Source organism: Papio anubis, chromosome 4 (genome assembly GCF_008728515.1).
Source record: "Papio anubis isolate 15944 chromosome 4, Panubis1.0, whole genome shotgun sequence".
NCBI lineage: Eukaryota > Metazoa > Chordata > Mammalia > Primates > Cercopithecidae > Papio > Papio anubis.
The window spans coordinates 44,629,195-44,649,102 of NC_044979.1; the positions used below are offsets into that span (position 1 = coordinate 44,629,195).

At 36.5% G+C, this 19,908-nt stretch overlaps 1 protein-coding gene across 1 annotated transcript in view; it reads right to left on the reverse strand.

The window, feature by feature from the left end:
• FOXP2 (forkhead box P2) overlaps positions 1-19,908 on the reverse strand; it is a 596,683-nt gene that overhangs the window by 474,702 nt on the left and 102,073 nt on the right. The gene's annotated exons all lie outside the window — the stretch shown is intronic.

Below are 19,908 nucleotides of genomic sequence, written 5' to 3' on the forward strand. Positions count from 1 at the left end.
TATCAAAGATCTATTATAGAAAGAGGTATAAAGTGGGAAAATGACTCATGGAGCTTTCATTCCAACAGAGGAAGAGAGGAAATATACAAACAATTAAATAAGCAAGATAATTACAGTTTGTAAAAAGATCCTGAAGGAAAACACAGTGATATGACAAATGAAGACTATTGAGGGCCTGCATAAAATGGAATTGTCATGGAAGGCCTCTATGGGGATTTGATCTAAAGAATAAGAAGAAAGCAATCACATAGAAAGTGAAGAGGTGTGCTTGCCTGGATGAGGACTCAGGATGTGCAAATGCCCTCACCAGGAGATAACGTGGCATGTCTGAGAAACTGACAGGAGGCCAATAGGTCAGAAATATAATATGTGAGGTGAAAAGTAGCAAAAACAATGTTGCAGACATAGATAAGAGTTAGGTCAAGCAGAGACTAGTGACCACAGTAATGAATTTGGATTTTCTTTCTTTCAGTTGAAAGCCACGAGAAGTTTTTAGGCAGGGTAATGAGACTATCTGGTTTACATTTCAAAGCTTGCTTTGTTTGTCCTGGGGAGACTAGACTAGATGAGAGCAAGGATAGAAATAGAAAGAGCAAAGATGTGTCTCTAATTGTAGTCCTGAAGAGATGGGTGGTTTGGACCAGGACTGGGATAGTCGTTTTATAGTACTTTAGGTTCTAATCTATTCTCAAACTCTTGGAGTTGAGTGATCCACCCACCTTGGCCTCACAAACTGCCAGGATGACAGATGCATGCCACTAAGCTTGGACATGGGTTCTAATCTATTCTAAGTGTGGTGGATGCTGTGATATGTGGCCCAAACGCACTTCTGGAATGAAGGACTTATCTTTCCAGCTACTAAGTTGAAGAGAGACTTTCTAGAATAGCCTTCATCCAACGATCAATGCAGACGTATAAAGGCTTGAACTCTTGCATGAATGAGGGATAACTTGAAGAGCCACTTTGCTTCAGAGCTCTCATGAGGTCTGTGAGGCCTCCATTGAAACTACATCCCTCTCCCCAATTCTGCCTCCTTCCTTTCCCTTCCAAAGGTTTGATCTCAAAAATGGTCCCCTAATAATTATATACTGTATGATAATCTCCATCTCATAATATGCTTCCCAGAGAATTCAGTGTATGACCTGACACTAAAACTGAGTACACAGTCATTGGTTACTTTCTAAAGATGACCAATCTAAAAATATTAAAAACTTGAAATAATAATATGCCCATTTAAAAAATCCTTACCAATGTAGTGACACTCATGAAGCTGTTGTAAAGATTGGAAAATGAACAATTTACTCCACATGGTCATCTTATTCTTACCAACTTGCTTTACACTTGCTTTTCAAATATACTCTTTTAGTCCAGAAAATTTGTGTATTTGGAAACACTGGGCTGAAGGATCTTCCTTTTTTGTTTCTTTTGTTGAGTGCAATGTGCGAGGCTGCATGTGATAAAATGGAAATACAAAATCCAGTCACATTTCCCACCCTCAAGAAATTCATGGTCATATATTACTTGCCTGGCCATTTCAAAAAACCAGAGTAATTTTTTTTATAAAATAAAGTTAAAATATGGATACATATTTCCAAATTTCAGTAAAAATTATCACTTTTAAATCTCTGAAATCTTCTCTTTGCTGTATTTTGATCTTCATAACTCACATTAAGGATCACACTATACCTTCTCTTTGCTCTGGAAATCTTGCAGCAGCCTGTGGCAAAAGGCAATAAAATTCTGATCTGGGCTGAAACTCCAGAGAAAAGATCTTTTCAATGATTTTTTTTGCACACACAACCAACAGTGAACTCTTAGTTATTCAAGACATATAATACTTTGAGGATTATTTAAGGACTCTACTACTTCTGACTTAACTCCCTCATGTTGCTGCCCTTTGGCCATTTCACTGATGCTTGAAAACCTTTATCAAATAAGAAAAGAGCAAAACTCACATTACATTATTTAGCTCCTAGCAAATACTCTCAAAAAACTGTGACAAACAATTTTGTCACAAAAAGCAAACAATTTTGATAGGCAAGAATATTGTGTGTGATGCCTCCTTAAATGAAGTCTTAGAATATTTCTAGTTTTTTTTTTTTTTTTTTTTTTTTTTTTTTTTTACAACAGCTTTATGAGATATCATCCCATGTGAAAAACAGGGAAGGGGAGATGAGGATGAGGTTCAGAGACCATAAATAACTTACCAAAAATCATTTAGCAAATAAGATGCAGAGCTATGAGTTAAACCCCTTCCTTACTGACTCAGTTCTCAGAGTTTTTCTACAGTTGTCTGAGCTGTCTGTCCAATATAGTAGCCACTAGTCACGTGTTGCTTTTAAGCACTTGAAATGTGGCTAGCCTAAACTGAGTTGAGCTACAAATGTCAAATATACACTGGATTTCCAAGAAACATATTCAAAAAAAGGTAAAATAAATCACTAGCAATTTTAAATCAATTACATATTGATAATATTTTGGATATGTTGGTTAAATAAAACGTACTATTAAAATTAGTTTCACTGTCTTTTTTTTTTTAATGTGGTTATTACAATTTTGAAACTACACCTGTGGCTTGCATACACCTTTATCAGACATACTGATCTACAGGAAAAGGTAAACAAATAAAAAAGATGCCTCAGAAGAAGGAGCAGAAAAAAAATGTTTAAAATAAGAGATACTTCTGCTAGGAAATGAAATTTGAGGAAAGCGAGGATGTGGGTTTTTTTTTAAACATGTACATATAAAGAACTATTTACAATGCAACATAGACTCAGTAAGAAGTATATTAAATATTACCATGGCAGTGATTAATTCCACCCATACCCTCAATGTAGTTTTTCTATTTAGGGTGTTAAGCTGTGTCTTAAGGAATGAAGCAAAATAAAGAAGAAAAAAGAAAAAAAAAAATAGCTGGGCCTGGTGGCACACACTTGCAGTCCCAGCTACTAAAGAGGGTGAGGTGGGAGGATCACTTGAGTTCTGGAGACAGAGGTTGCAGTGAGCTGAGATAGCACCACTGCATTACAGCCTGAGTGACAGAGTGAGATTCTGTCTCAAAAAAAAAAAAAAAAGAAAAAAAAAAGATGGAGATGTAAACTGATCTGTAATTTAAGCAAACATCTCTCACTGGTTTGTACAGAATATAGGTAGAAAGACTAGGAAATGCAGGGAAAGAAACTAACATTTATTAAAAGTCTCACCTGCATTATGTGATTTGGCTGTCATTGTTTATAGATGAAAAACTCAAAACAAAAATCATTAAGAAAACTTCTATGACCACACAATTGGCAATGTATCCTCAGAAACCATCCGTAGGGAAGAGGATCTGGATGAGTACTGATGCAAGTAATTTAGCAAGAATTGTTTGGATGGTTTGAGGGCATCATGTCTTTATTTTTATTTGTAAATTAAGCGATGATATTTGGTTAAGGCTGAAAATGAATAGAGGATATGAAAATAGTGGAAAACATTTGTTAGTAGTCGTGAAAATGGAAGGAGATAATCAAGAGAAAGCAGTAAAAGGGTTGGTAAGAGGTGTTACACATCCATTAAATAGTAATAAAAGCAGATAAAATTTATTGAGTTCGTATTATATACCAGACACTGGCCAAGCATTTTATATGCACTGTCTCATTTAATCCTCAAGACGTCTAATTAGCGGAGTATAATTATATATCCCTATATTACATATGCAAATTAGAGATTAAGTAACTTGACCTCTTAGCACAAAGGCATGATTTAAACCCACTTGTGTCTGCAGCTACTTAACCAGGTCTCCAATATCACTGTGATTTAACAATCTAAAATCTCATTCTGTTACAAGGAAAGAAGGTGGCTCATTTTAAAAATGAAAACATGCTAAGGCCTAAAGAGCTTGAAGTGACAAATGTAGGATCTCAAAACCAATTATTGCCAATGCCAGGTCTGAAAGTTGCGTTTCAAAATTTCAGATGCAGTGTTCAGGTGTGAATGAGTAATAAAATGACTCTTTTGAAAAACTACCTGAATGGTTGTAACAGACCTGAAACCATTCATGGCATTTTTGAATCCATGCCTCATAAGCCTATAGCTAGCACATGTTAGCACACTGGCTTGCACATGGAACTAAATAAATATTTACTAAAGGAACATACACAGAGGAAGTAAGGGAGAAATGAGAAGGAAAGAGAGAGGGAAGATAGAGAACAGGCAGACACAGTATAGTTTCCAGGGAAGATATCTTGTTTCTTACAGTTTGATTGTGACCAAGTTCCCCAACATAAAACTGACTGCTTAAGGGTACTATCAAGTAGAGTTTCAGATTTATCACAAGGCAACTGCCCCATTTCATCCTCCTGCTTGCTATAGAATTTTCAGTCATTGCTTAACTACAGAAACATTTTAGTGCTGGATACAGTAGATGGTTCGCCTTTTATTAAACTGGAATGTAATATGATTTCAGCATTTAGGAGGACGCTAGCGCTGTATTATCAAGCATATGATTTGGTTCCAGAAATGCTTTAAATCAAAGTTAATCTTTTGATTGTATATATTCAATAAAAAAACAACTATAATCCTTGAATAGACAAGGTAGGATATAACTAAGAAAACAAACATATATCAGTAAAATGACCAATTTACAAATTTGAGTAAATCAAATTCCTTAAATTTGATTATTTTACAAAAAAAGTTAACTATTTTTTAGAGACAAGGTCTCACTTGGTTGCCCAGGCTGGAATGCTGTGGAATGAACATAGCTCAATGAAGCCTCCAACTTGTGGGCTCAAGTGATCCTCCAGTCTCAGCCTCCTGAGTGTCTGGGACAACAGGAACACCACCCAGCTAATTTTTCATTTTTTGTAGAGATGGGGTCTCACCATGTTGTCCAGGCTGTTCTTGTACTCCTGGGCTCAAGGGATCCTCTTATGTTGGCTTTCCAAAGTGTTGGGATTACAGGCGTGAGCCAGTGTGCTTAGTCAAATTAGGTTGGTTATTTATTTATTTTTGAGACAGAGTTTCACTCTTGTTGCCCAAGCTGGAGTGCAATGGCGCGATCTCGGCTCACTGCAACCTCTGCCTCCCGTGCTCAAGCGATTCTCCTGCCTTAGCCTCCTGAGTAGCTGGGATTACAGGCGCGTGCCACCATCCCCGGATAATTTTTTGTATTTGTAGTAGAAACAGGGTTTCACCATGTTAGCCAGGCTGGTCCTGAACTCCTGACCTCAGGTGATCCACCCACCTCAGCCTCCCAAAGTGCTGGGATTACAGGCGTGAGCCAACGGGCCAGGCCAGGTTATTTTTCAATTATGAAGGATGCTTCTTTGAAATGGTCAATGTTTAGAAAAAAATATTTTGAGTGATAGAGATCATAATAGTAGCATGGAAAAAAAAAGTAATTCATATGAACAAATTGAAGGAAATCCTAAGAGGCATAATCTTATGTAATTTAAGTGAAGTCAGAGGAATGGGAAGGCTAAAATATACCATTGCCTCCCAGTTCTTGGTCAAATGGCATCAACTTTGAAATTCTGACTTTTGTACTACCCAATAGAAATGTATGCCTATCAATATTGGTATTAGCTAAACTGTCCCACAACTAGGCTTTATAAAAATCACAGGCACTGCAAGATCAATAAATGTCACTTTTGCCAGAGAATAGTTCAAGGATTAGTAAATAATGCCTTCTTCTTTCAGTGTTTCCTGTCTCCCTAGTCTCCTCAGACATCTCAGTACCATGTGCTTTCCAATTATATCCAGCAAAGTGAACATGATGTACGGTTCAGAATAACTTTGGATAAATTGCTCAAGAAGTCACATATTATATCTATGTCAGGATCATGACTCAAACAAAAAAAAAAAGATTAGAAAGAATTAGTTACAGCTTGATCTGGATTCTTCTGGTCATATCCTGCCAGCAACCTCTCCTTTAAGGCCTTGTTTGATTGACTGAATTGTTGCTTTCTTATCAATTAGCTTGTCGTTAAAGAATATAACTTGAAGGTATTGTTCCAAAGTTATTTGGTGATGGCTACTTTTAAGTAAACTGAACTAGAATAAATTGAAGGCTGATTTTATGTGTACTGGACTGAATGGAAGATAAAATTCATAATCTAATGTGAAAGAAAAGTAGACTATAATTTTTAAGCTATTAAATAATTATAATACAAGGCAGGATATGATGTAAGTAAAATACCTTCTACAGTGTTTTACTTATAAAAATCTTTACTCGATATAAAAAATTTTACCAAGAGAAGATGATAACATATCAAATTTACCTTTTACCCCATATTAGGCAACAGCTGTGTTGTATATCAGTCTGTTTCATCAATTCCTGCAATCTCCTGTGGTATTTTGAGTATTTACTCGGTGGTATGTTTCTAAGTGTCTTTTTCACCTACACATGTAAAACTTTTATTAAACTTAAGAACAACATTTTATAGTCATTCCATTAATTTTCACTTTGCTATTTTGTCAGACCATTCTGCCAAAATCCTTGTGGGATTTCAATTTAAACATTCAACATGAGAGCTACTCTTCTTTAATTTGTGCATTTTGCAGATGTGATAACCATACCAGTAGGGCCAAATATAGAGCTCTGTGACTCGCTACTGTGTCTATGAACCAGTGTGCTCTACATGCATTTCTCTTAGCTCTGCTCCATTTCTAATGCTTCCACATGGTTGAGAGGGAGTTTAATTTTTATAAATAAGAAGTAAAAGGCTGAGGCAGGAGAACGGTGTGAACCCAGGAGGCGGAGCTTGCAGTGAGCCAAGATCGCACCACTGCACTCCAGCCTGGGCGACAGAGTGAGACTCTGACTCAAAAAAAGAAATGAGAAGTAAAGATAATATATCTGGTATTGACCATCATGTATTTATTTATCAATTTATTTGTTTATATATCTATTTATTTTATATTATTGTCATAACATTTTAAAATTAGAAAGGTTACAAAATATATTACAAGTAGGAATTACCCTAAATATTAAGGAAAGCTGTGATGGTTAATTTTATGTGTCAAATTCGCTAAGCCATTTTACTCAGACATTCAACCAAAACATATCTAGTTGTCACTACATGTGAAGAAAATTTTCAGGTGAAATTAATATTCGAGGGCCAGGCACCGTGGGTGATACCTGTAATCTCAACACTTTCGAAGGCCGAGGCAGAAGAATCTTCTTAGCCCAGGAGTTCGAGGCTGCAGTGAGCTAGGATCACCCCACTACACTCGCTTCAGCCTGGGCAATAGTGTAAGACCCTGTCTAAAAAACAAAAAGTTTTTTTTTTGAATAAAGCATATTACCCTTCATAATGCAGTGAGACTAATCTAATTAGTTGAAGGCCTAAAAGTAAAAAGAGGACCTGAGGAAGAGGAAATTCTGCCTCCAGACTGCCTTTGGATGAGCTGCAACATCAACTCTTTCATCTATCTCCAGTTGACTGGCTCCAGTTTCAAATTTGCCAGATCCCAATTTCTCCCTCTCTCCCTCTCCCCACTCTTCTCTGTTGGTTGTGTTTCTCTGAAGAATCCTTACTAATTCAGAGACTGATGGCAATCAAACAAACATTAAGATATTCTAGAGCAGCCCCAGGCCACAGACCGGTACTGGCTCGTGACCTGTTAGGAACTGGGCCACGTAGCAAGAGGTGAGCCTCACAAGTGACCATTTACCACTGAGCTTCACTTCCCATCAGATCAGCAACAGCATTAGACTCCCACGGGAGCGCGAACCCTATTGTGAACGGCTCATGAGAGGGATCTGGGTTGCACATTTCTTATGAGAATCTAATTAATGCCTGATGATGAGATAGAACAGTTTCATCATGAAACCATCAGCCCCATCCCCTACTCCTTTATTACATTCCTGGAAAAACTGTCTTCCAGGATTCCTGGAAAAAAACAGATTCCTGGAAACTGGAATCTGACGCCAAAAAGGTTGGGGATCACTAGAGAGGACTTCTGCATCCGGTAGAAAATGGTCTCAATGATTTCTATGACCACTTCTACTACTCCTTTATGACCTCCAATGACCTATTATTTCCAATCAGTAGAGTGTTTGAATGTCATATGGCTCATTGCTTAGATGTACTTATAGTTACTGACTGAAACACAGGCAGCTGACATATATAACAACATAATACTGGCCAGGGGCGGTAGCTCATGCCTGTAATCCCAGAACTTTGGGAGGCTGACATGGGCGGATCACTGGAGCCAAGGAGTTTGAGACCAGCCTAGGTAACATGGAGAAACCCCGTCTCTACCAAAAATACAAAAATTAACTGGGCATGGTGGCACATGCCTGTAATCCTAGCTACCTGGGGTGCTGAGGTGGGAGGAACGTTTGAAACCAACAGGCAGAGGTTGCAGTGAGCTTAGATCATGCCACTGCACTTCAGCCTGGGTGACAGAGGGAGACCCTGTCTAAAAAAAAAAGCAAAAAAACTAATCAAAAATTAAAATGGCCTTTATTACAGCTATAAAATGCTGTCACCTACACCATACCATTCTTTCACATATCCACCACATTTGAATTTCGCAAAACTTCATGACACACGTGGCTTACATTTTTATTACATTTTCAAACAAAGAAACTAAGATTTAAAAGGTACACCATTAGAAAAAAGGTTAGGACTACATCACAAAAGTCTTTTTATTTTAGCGTCACATCTTGTTTCATACAGAAAAAAAATCAATCAATGAAAATTGGACTTCCGTGAACTGAATTATGTCCCCTCCAAAATTTGTAAGTTGAAACCCTAACTCCCAATATGATGGTATTTGAAGGTGGAGACTTTGGGAGGTGATTAGGTTTAGATGAGGTCATGAGGGTGGAGCCCATATGATGGGATGAAAGCCCTCCTAAAGAGACACAGAGACCTCAAACTCAGAGTTGCACTTTGTGCTCTTTATTTGTATCTCTCCCTCAGAAAGAGAACCCTCACCAGAACCTGACCATTCAGGCACCCTGAGCTTAGACTTCCAGCTCTTAGAACTGTGAGAAAACAAATTTTTGTTGTTTATACTACTCAGTCTATGGTATTTTATTATAGCAGCCTAGGATGACTAATACATGAACTTAAGAGATTTGAAGTGGGTCTTTTTGTTTTTCATTTTGTTTTGTTTTGAGACAGGGTCTCACTGTATAGTTCAGGCTGGAGTACAGTGGCACAATCGCGGCTTACTGCAGCCTCAACCTCCCAGGCTCAAGCAATCCTCCCACTTCAGCCTCCCAAGGAGCTGAGATCACAGGTGCATGCCACCTCACCTGGCTAATATTTTCATTATTTTAGAGATGGGGTCTAACTATGTTGCCAAGGCTGGACTCGAACTCCTGGGCTCAAGTAATCCTTCCACCTCAGCCTCTCAAAGTGCTGGGATTATAGGCGTTAGCAGCCATGTCCAGCCCAAAATTGGGGTGTTATTAAATTATAAATCCACTCAAGATGATGCATATGTTAAGAAAATTTATTTAAAAACAAGTAAGATTGTACAATCAAATAGGAAGTTCTTTAAATGTAAGTAAGGGGAACTTGAACATGAGGCAGCATCAGAATCACAAGCAGAGCTTCTTAGGGCTCAGACTGCAGATCCCATACCCACAGTGTCTGATTCGATGTGTCTGGGGTGGCTCCCAAAAATGTGCATTTCTGACAGTAGTTCCCAGATGACAGTGATGCTAACCCATACTCTTAAATGACTGATACAACTTGAAAAAAAGTGTAAATTGCAGTCTATTAAGAACACTAAGAGTGCCTTTTACACAAACACACACATACACAGAATACCAAACTAAATTTATAAGACATGAACCCATCTGACAAAAGGAAGTTTTAAATTTTTCTCCAATATAGTTTAATAATTTTTCTCCAATATAGTTTAATAATCACCAGGTTTGGGAATTAAGTGTCTAAAGTTAGCAAATTAGCAAAGAAATTGTTCAATGTATTTAATTAACATAGAAAAACAAGGCTAAGAAGATATTATTTAATAAAAGGTCCCTTTAAAAATTTTAGGCTGGGCACGGTGGCTCACGCCTATAATCACAGCACTTTGGGAGGCCAAGGTGGGGAAATCACGAGGTCAACAGATCGAGACTATCCTGGACAACATGCTGAAATCCCATCTCTACTAAAAATACAAAAATTACCTAGGTGTGCTGGCACGCACCCTTAGTCCCAGCTACTCGGGAGGCTAAGGCAGGAGAACTGCTTGAACCCTGGAGGTGGAGGTTGCAGTGCGCCGAGATCGCGCCACTGCACTCCAGCCTGGCGACAGAGCAAGACTCTGTCTCAATAAATTAATTAATTAATTAAAAATTTTAAATATGAAATATACAACTAAAATACTAAGTTTTTATTTCTTTTTTAGGAGATGAGGTCTCACTATGTTGTCCAGGCTGGACTCAAAATCCTGGGCTCAAACAATTCTTCCTCCTTAGTCTCCCAAGTAGCAGAGACTATTATAGAGTTTTTATTTCTAAGGTGCATTAGTTGTCAGAAAAGTTTATTTTGAATATATTTGATATGTACACTAAAATCCAGTCAACATTACTAATCAACTTAGCCCTTTCTTCCTGGGCAGAATAAATGTAAACCAATCTAACCCTAGGAAGAATCATAACCAAAAGAAGGGAAATAAACAATTCCAGCAACATTATCAGAAAGAAAAATGTATGAATTTAATAATGATTAAGAGGGAAAAACAACTCTTACAGTTAGCTTTAAGAATAAAGCTTCAGTAACTGTTCAATAAAATTAATGGATCAATGAACTATTGTTTAAAATATCAGTAATGAGTTATATAATAACATCTAATACATTATGTAATTATATATAAACATCATACACATATATAAAGCTGTCATAAGCAGCAATGAAAAGATGCTGAGAATGCTATATTTGTCTATCAGTGAGTTGTAAGTAAAACTAAGCTTGAGTACGGATAGGAACAATAATGAACAGAATATATACATATATAAGATAAACATGAGGCAAGATAATCACTTATGTCAAACCTGAATTTCTAACTTTCTGTGTGCAAATCACTAATTCTTGGTCTCTTTCTTCAGTGTCCCTCAAGAATTCTCTTGCTTGAAACAGAAATGAAGCACCCAATATTTCATGCACTTCTGCTTTTCCTTATAATATTCATCGGCTCCTCTCCCTCTATAAAAAGTGGCTGTCAAGACATCCACCTGACAGTTATTTCTTAGAATGCCCTAGGACAGACTCAAAAACCAACAATCAGCCCAGTTTAGCTGAGTTTGGTTTAAATGCATTTGTCTCAGATCTCTCTTAAATTCCAAGGAAAATGGGTTATAAAATTAATATTAAAAATGATATATATTAAGTCAAATATATAAACTATTCAGACACATAAAGCAATTTTGCAAAAGAATAACAATTTCATTATAATCTCTCATTTATTATGTCCTATATTTGTGTTCTTAATAGTATTATAAATGTATTCCAGCTAATCCTAAAGATTTAATAAGAGCCAAAATTAGTTGTTGTCTAACTTTAAACAAATATTTATGCCTCAAAGGCATATTTTGTATACAGTTAAAATTAACATATTAGCAAAATGAAAGACACTAAATTTGCTATGTATCTGCAAATCAATTATTCAGGCTTTAATTAAAAACAAAAAGCTAGTGGCAAAAAGAAAAAAAAAAAAAAACAGGAGAAAACGTGTCATATAAATCTTTAAGTATCCATGCAATAAGTTTGAATAAACGTTGTTTTCATGTAGTATAGAGGATTCAGCACTATCTTTTCTCTTTAATTCAGTTTGGGTAAGCATGGTAGGTCTTTGCTTATATACCAAAGCAAAACAAAATTTAAAAAGATAAAACAAAAAAAATCAATGAAATAACACAATGTTAAGAAGTAATGTTTAAGAGGAAATCAAAGGAAGGGAGAGCAGCTAAAAAGACAGAGAGAAAGATAAAGGGTAAAGGATTTAAAAATTAAACAGAAGAGAAAAGATAAAAGAAGAAAAGGCAAAAAGCAATGCAGCAGGATTTAAGAAGCCAGTAAAAAGAAAAGACATGCAGTGATCACAAAGGAATAACAAGTGTCAAAGAAAACATACTTGATGTAATGAAGAGAGAAAAAAGAAAGTAAAATAAAAGCAATTGTAAATTAATTTTAAAGCACATTAATGGGAAAATACAATGTTAATGGGCTCCCAATTTTTCTTCCATCCTCTTTGCTCTGTTATTGATAAGAAGAAAAATCAGTCTTTTTGCACAGGAGATTTAGAACAAATTTCCAAAGTACATGGTTACAGCAAGGCTTAGTAAAATGTGCAGTGCCACTGGCAGGTTTTGTGATGCTGTACTAGTAATTTACCTTTTCTATCCCACATTGTATCTCTCAATTTTCTAAGTTTTATATATTGAAGCAAACTTGTCTTACTTTTGATGTTGTTAGCTAACTAAATGTTGTGACTTTATTGGCAATCCATCACTAACTCTGGTTTCTGAAACCACTAACTTACTTTGTGGTGAAATAAAAGATGTATCATATGGACAAATTGAATTACAAGTAGACTCATTTTTAAATAATCAAACGCAATGGTTCTCAACAATGGCAGTGCCATTGAGAGAGTCAAAAATTTGAGGGGACATTTATAGTTGTCATAATAATTGATGGGAACTGCTCATACTTACTAGGTAAGGACAAGGAATGTAAGATGTCCTGAAATTTCCCACCAGACATTCTTTTAGGTATGAATAGGTTTATAGTTATTAACTCTAGACTCTATCTTCATTTTCCATTCAAATATAAATATAATGTATTATATTATGTAATTATGTCACACACATAAAATATTACATAACATGTATAATTTTATATTATTACATAGTTTAATAGACATTGAATTATCTGGGAATACAACTAACATAAACCAAGAATGTATTTTGTTTTGTCAGAACTAAACCAAGAGTTGTTCACTACTTCAGAAAATGACACAATCAACATTAATGCTGCTCTTGGAATTTGAAACTCAAGTACAAAGCATTAATATTAGTTTGCATTTGTAGTCATTCCCTACATGGATGATTCAATACTACATGCAAACATTTATTACATAAATGTCTGGGAATTTAAAATCTATAACTACCACAAATTACTTTAGAGTATTAAATAGCTGTTCTTCAACAAAGTATAGGTAAGTCTTTTACCTCTGTATTTCATTTCAAGATATAAAGATGATATTATAAAATATTTACTATAAATAATGTTAATGTAACCTAGAGTATGGAGGACCACTGGTCTAAGGCATAGAGACTGAAATATAAGAACTCATTAAGATCAAGGACCATAGGTGTTTAACTGATGTTTACTGAATGAGTAAATGAAATATAAAGCAAATGAATCATCATAATTTGAACACAGTCCATAGCTCTTCATTTATGTATTTTTATTTCTACTAAGGTGTTGAGAATTCCTTCATTATATGGAAAGTAAACTGTGTCCATGTCATTACTTTAAATATATAGAGTACTTTCTTTTGATTAGAATCTGTTTTCTATCAATGTTAGGGCCAATGCAACATTAAGTAGTAATGTAGCAGTAAATACTGAACTCATAAAACATTTACAGTGAAACTGTGTGTGTTTAAACAGTGATAAGTGAAATACAAGTTACTATTGATTGCAATATACATTGCTGTATGAAACAACCTAGATTTTTTTAAATATACAAAGTTATGCACAGCCACTTTGGAAGACAATTTGATAGTTTCTTACAAAAATACACATGGCCTTATTACACAATCTGAAAACTGCTCTCTAGGTATTTACCCAAATGAACTGACATAAACACAAACACCGACACAAGAATGTGAGACATTTATAGCACCTTTACATATAACTGCCAAAAACTCGGGAACAAGCAAATGTCCTTCAATAGCTAAATGAATAAACAAACTGTGAAGCATCCATATAATGAACTGTTATTCAACAATAAAAAGAAGTGATCTATCAAACCATAAAAAGACAAGGAGAGGCCTTGTCTGTAATCCCAGAACTTTGGGAGACAAAGGCGGGCAGATCACGAGGTCAAGAGATAGAGACCATCCTGTCCAACATGGTGAAATCCCGTCTCTACTAAAAATACAAAAACTAGCTGGGCATGGTGGTGCACGCCTGTAGTCCCAGCTACTCAGGAGGCTGAGGCAGGAGAATCGCTTGAACCAGGGAGGTGGAGGTTGCAGTGAGCCGAGATCGTGTCATTGCACTCCAGCCTGGCAACAGAGTGAGACTCCATCTCAAAAATAAATAAATAAATAAAAATTAAAAAAAGACAAGGAGAGACCTTAGTGCATATTGGTAAGTCAAAGAAGTCATTCAAAAAGGCTACATAATATATTATTCCAACTATATGACACTCAAGAAAAGGCAAAACTACAGAGACAGTAATAAGTTCAGTGATTCAATAAGGCAGGGGCTCAAAGAGGAGGGAGATATGAATTGGCACTGCAGAAGGGAACTTCTATGTATGATACTGTAATGGTGGATATATGACATTGTGCATCTGTCAAAACCCACGGAACTAAACAACACAAAAAATGAACACTAATGTGATCTCTGGATTTTGGCTAATAATACTGTATCAGTATTGGTTCATCAATTTTAGCAAATGTATTTAATGCAAGATGTTAATAATAGGGGAAACGGTGTTAGGAGAGGAAAAGGAATAATGGAAACTCTGTACTTACAAATCACTTTTTCTGTAAACCTAAAACTTCTACTTTGAAAAGACCACTAGTCAAAAAAGAAAGAAGTTAACAAATCAGGTTATATGTTCATAATTCTTCAGTACAAACATTTTATGGAAAGACTGATACCATATGTCTGCTAAGCATTTGTGCTTGAGGGTCCAGCAATATATGTGTCTCTCGAGAAAAACTCAAAGTTTTTATTCCTGCCCTTAGCTCAAATCACACTCCAGGGAATTGTAGAACAAATAGGTATACATCAAGTTAAATACTTTTATTAGGTCACAGGGCATGTCCTCTCTCTTGGGATTTTTTGTAATTAGAAATTGCTTCTTTCTCTCCTTCTGTATGTAACTAGATATATCACACATTTCTGTAAAGAGTGTAATGAGAACTTCCAGTTAAAATTAAAAAGGAAAGGTATACATTTAGCCCTTCTCCCTCCATAAACTATACAGAAATGACAGCCAAAGACTAATCAAAAAAGGAATAAACCTATAGGGATAGAAAGTTCAAAAGAAAGGCAACAAAATTTTGGAAGTTAGAATGCTAATACGTGAGTTACACCTGATCAACTAGACCTCAAAAAGCTGAATCACTGGCTAACACTGGGCACAAACCAAGAAACTACATGATCCATACCACAGATATCCCCAGATCTTCTGCGGACTAGGTACCTCTGGAAGAGGATTGATTTAAGCTGTTTAAGAAGGAATCAGACCTTCCTGCTCCCTCCACCTACTTCACACAACCAGATACCTCCTCCTCCCTAATCCAAGCAGAAAATCATTTTACTATTTGATACCAATTTTTCTTTTTATATTGATTGATTTGTTTACACTTTCTGATAACTGAATCCATGTCTTTTTATCTTCTTTGAAAGAAGGATAGAAATTGATTTAAAAAAAAGAGAGTGGTGAAAGAAGAGAGGAAAAGAAGAAAAGAGGGAGGGAGGAAATCAATCAGACACAGTAAGACAAAATTATTAAGAACTGGAATCAGGCATGTTTTAAGGTTTCTCTAGAGAAACAGAATATATCTCCACAACAATTATGAGGAATTGAATCACGTGATTATAAAAGCTGAGAAGTCCCATGGTTTTCCATCTGCAAGATGAAGGCCCAGAAGAGCCAGAAGTATAGTTCCCAGTTCACATCAAAAGGTCCAAGACAGGGGAGCCCCTGGCATAAGTCCTAGGCTATGTCTGAAGGCCAGAGAACCAGAAGCACTGATGTCCAAGAGCAGGAGAAATAGAAGTCCGAGCTGGAGTAGAGAGAAAATTTACCCTTCCTTGGCCTTTCTGTTCTATTCAGGCCCTCAATTAATTAGATGCTGCCCACCCTCCATGGTGAAGGTCATCTTCCTCACTCAAGTGACTACCTCTACATATTAAAATGCTCCTCTCTTCCAGAAACACTTCGGACACACCCAGACATAACGTTCTACCAGATACATAGGCATCCCTTAGCCCAGGCAAGTTGATTTACAAAATTAACCATTACAAGGTATAACTTAGTTTCATTTAGTGAGAAAGAGAGAAAGAGTAGCATGATGATACTTATCACTTAAGTAATATATTGTCCTTGTGATCTCTGGGTCCTAAGAGAAGTAAATAATAGTAGAATGCATCAAGTGAATACATAGGCCTTCTTTTTTCACCTTGTTACATCCTGTGACCTAAGTAAGATTTCCTCAAACAGGCATTCATAAACACACATTCATTTGCATGAACTACTCTACACAAAATTGGTACAGCCAAAAAAGAACAAGACTTCAAGAAATCAATTATCATGTTGAGCCAAAAGTGAAATAAAGAAAAAAGAATATCATGAATTCTTACTGGAACTACCAGGCATTTAGTGATCTCTAAAGAATTAAAGGAATATGGTAATAAAGTCAGTAACAGTCATGTTCTCTTAAAAAATTGCCTAAATTTTGACGCAGTAATGTCTCCCAAATAATGATCAAGGTATAAACTATACATTACTGTCTTTTTTCATTTTTATAAATCATAAGGTTATCCAGGATAAGATGATCACTTGTTATTTAAGATACTAATGAAAATAATATCAGGTTATCATTGAGTTAGAGAAAGAAAATATTCTATCCAAGTCTTTCTCCAACTCTACTAAACACTTTTTCCCCAAAAAGAGAGGTAGAAAAGTTAGGAGAGTATATCTTTATGGGATTTATTTCCACATACAATTTTAAAGGTTTACCATCTAAATCTATACATTACTGGAATGAAGCCTCTAGTTAATAAAAATCGGCTCAATAAACATGTTTTAAGTATAGAAGGCTGTTGACTTACTCTGTAACAAGATCAGAAATATTTAAGTTTTGACATATAACTTTCTATACCAATAATAAATTTTTAAAATAAATGTTAGATATGACAGAAAAGCAGTTAAATCTATGTACATTAATTGGATATATGGTAATGAAATGAGTCAATCATAACACAATGTTATTATGAAATAAAGTTAATTGGGTATAGGCTTAGAATATGGCAGAGGGAAGGTGTAGCAGATGAAAGGAAGTTAAGTACGTTTTTTAAAATTCTGATTTTCTGGGTGGTTCCCCTTGTCATATAATGAACTATTACTTTTCATTTCTGAATAACTGAGGAGATTAAAGCATTCAACTGTAGCTCATGAATTACTCTGAAAGCTGTTCAGAATTTAAATGTTATGGTTGTTCTCTCATTTTTCCTTGTCTAATAAATGAGTTTATTAAAAAACAAATGAGTTTATATATTCCAAAGAGCTGACTATTCATGTTCCCCTCATTCATTCATTCATTCAGTAAATATTTACTGATCGACAAAGGTCCAGCCCCATATTATGACAGTCTTGAGCAAGACTCACACATCCTGTGCCTCATGGAGTTTGCAAAATGGTACAGAACAGACATTGAACAAACATATTTGAGGTGGGAGGATCACCTGAGCCCAGGAGGGTGAGGCTACCATAAGCCAGGATGGTGCCATTGCACTCCTGCCTCGGCAACAGAGCAAGACTCTGTCTCGAAACAAACGAATTTCTTTGTTACAAATAAGTACATGAAATTACCTATAAAAACAATAAAGGATTGAGGAGTTACCTTTATTACCTATATTGAGGAGCTACCTTTAAGTAGGGTGGTCAGCAAAAGCTCATAGAGAAGACATTATTTAAATAAGACCCAAAGGATAAGGAGCAAACCACACATATGGCATGGAGGGGAAAATTCCCAACAGTGAAAAGAGCAAATGCCCTGAGGCAAGGAGGATTGCAAAACCAGAGAGAAAGCCAATGATGCCAGGCAGAGTGAACCAGGGAGAAAGTACCAATCAATAGATGAGGAAGAAAAACTAGGCAAGAGCCAGATTACAGAGGGCCTTTCAAAGCTAAGGTAAGATGTTTGTATTTTATTCCGAATACAAGTAAAGGCTTTCACATTGAGGGGTGACATGACCCAATTTACACTATTAGTAGAGCACCATGACTGTGCTCTGTGGAAAATAAATTAAATTTTCTGGTGGGGATTCTTAGATGTTTTGGGTGTCACGAGATTCTGTCCGTCTAGTGAAACTATTGCTATTGTTTGCATGTTGTCCATTCCAAAACTCATGTTGAAATGTAATTGCCATTGTAATAGTATTAAGAGGTCAGACTTTTAAGAAGTCATTAGGCCATGAGGTCTCTGCTTTCATGGATGGGATTAATACTATTAAAAAAGGGTGAGGTTAGCCCCCTCTTTCTCCCTCTCTTTACCCTTCTGCCATGTGATGATGCAGCAAGAAAGCCCTTGTGAGAGGTTGGCACCCTGATATTAACCTTTTGAGTCTCAAGAACTGTGAGTCAATACATTTCTGTTTATTATAAATTGCTCAATCTGTGATATTCTGTTATAGCAGCACAAGACAGACTAAGACAAAAACTGGTACCAGGAATGCAGTTGTTACTATAACAAATACCTAAAAATGTACACGTGACTTTGGAACTAGGTACTAGTTAGAGGCTGGAACAGTTTTGAAATGAATGCTGTAGGAAAGTCTGTATTTACATGAATAAAGCATTAAGGGCAATTCTTGTGTCAGCTCAGAAGAAGAGTTGTAGGGAAAAATCTGAAACTGCCTAGAGATAAGTGGTTGTGACCAGAATGCTGGTAGAAATACGGACAGTAAAGACTCAGATGGAAATTAGGAGCAAGGTACTGAAATCTGAGAGAGATCTATCCTTGTTATAAAGCAGCAACAAATTTGGCTGCATGTCTGTGTACTAGGACTTTATGGAGAGTAGAACTTAAAAGCAATGAACTAGAATATCTGGCCGAAGAATTACCAAAGCAGCTCAGCATTTCATGGTACTGTATGGCTTCTTTTAATTCCATATATTAAAATATGAGATGAGAGAAATAACTTAAAGATGGAATTTATAATTAAATAAGCAGAACATAAAGATTTGGAAAATTCCTAGTGTGATCATGTAAAGAATGGAAAAGCATGTTTGGTAAAGAAAATCAAGGTGCAGCCCTGTGACCATATGATAAGGAAATCAGTATGGATAGAGAAAAGTCAGAAATTATTGTTCGAAATAATCAGAGAATGACCCTGAAAGCACCGTGGAGATTTTCCAGGTTGTTCCTCCCATCACGTGTTTGAGGGCAGAAAAGCTTTGAGAGAGAAACCCAGGGCGCCTGCAGGACCTCAGCATTCCTTACCCTGAGCCACCTTAAGTGTCTGCTCACCAAATTCTGGCACATCTCTCCTTGGCTCCCCCAGCCATGGCTCAACCCAGCCCAGTCGCAGCTTGGGCCACCACTCCACAGGATGCAAACAATAAACCTTGGCAGTGTCCACATGGCACTAATTCTGCAGATGTATACAGTGCATGACCTGTGGGGCTATGACGTCCTCCACCTAGATTTTAAAAGATGCCTCAGAAAGCCTGGGTACCCAAGCCAAGAACTGCCCCAGGGACAGAGCCACCACAGTGATGAGGCCATCCGCAGTACTGTAGAGCTGCCAGAGTGTAACACCAGCCTGGCACACCTGTAGGTACAAGACGCCAACCCTTGAGGGCTGTTATGTGGGCTGATTCCAGCAAAGCCATAGGGGTGGGGATGCCTAAGGCCTTGGGGGCCCAACTCCCACCCCAGTATGTTTGGGTGGTGGGACATAGAGACAAAGAATATTATTCTGGAGCTTTAACATTT